Here is a 1052-nt window from a genome sequence, read left to right on the forward strand (position 1 = left end):
CTCACTCAAAGGAGGCCAGACTATAGTGTTGAACAAGGAATGTAGTGCCCTTATTCAACCTGAGTTGCCTGCAAAAAGAAAAGACCCAGGGAGTTTTCACATCCCCTGTGCCATAGGAGAAAAAATGTTCGATAGAGCACTCTATGATTTGGGGGCAAGCATCAATTTACTGCCATTATCATTGGTAAAGAGGCTGCAGATCAATGAGATAATGCCCACAGATGTGGTCATCAGACTGGCTGACAAGACTCAAAAGCAAGCAATAGGAGTGGTGGAAAATATGTTGCTAAAAGTTGGGAAATACTTTCTCCCATCAGACTTTGTCATTCTGGACATGGAAGAGAGTCACACTCACCCAATCATATTGGGAAGACCATTCCTAGCTACAGCCAGAGCATTCATAGATGTGGAGAAAGGGGAGCTAATATTGAGGATCCATGATGAACGACTCAGCTTTAATGTCTTCAAACTCTCACAAGAAGCAGACCAAGAGCACAAGGAACCAAGCCAAGATCACAATGAGATGTTGAAGGAGGAAGCAAGCATTGAAGCACACCCAACCCATCTAGGGAAACCCATGCATGAGGAACAAGGAAATAGGCAATTGTCACAACTCAAGGAAAAACTGGAGGAACCTAAACCACCAGAGATATGTGAAGGAAGCAACAAAACCACCTTAGAAGAAGGAGTCATCAAGAGCAAGGCAATGTCAAAAGACACAAGGAAGAAGGTACCAAGGAAGTAGAGGAACAAAAAGATCCCTACGGAAGACTTCTCTCCAGGGGATAGAGTGATCTCAGCTTACTTCCCAGATATTCCCCCTAATCTCCCCACTGTACCATCTCAGTTACCTAAGGTCTTCACTATCAACAGAGTTCTCTCCCTGGAACATGTCGAGATCATTGATACAACCAATGGATACAAGTCCACAGCAAGAAGGGAAGACTTCAAGCATTACCAACCACCCTGATGAGGGAGAAACGTCGAGCTAGCGACGATAAAAGAGCGCTTTGTTGGGAGGCAACCCAACCTTAGGTAACTACTTTTTCAGC

Source organism: Arachis duranensis, chromosome 5 (assembly GCF_000817695.3).
Source record: "Arachis duranensis cultivar V14167 chromosome 5, aradu.V14167.gnm2.J7QH, whole genome shotgun sequence".
Classification (NCBI taxonomy): Eukaryota; Viridiplantae; Streptophyta; class Magnoliopsida; order Fabales; family Fabaceae; genus Arachis; species Arachis duranensis.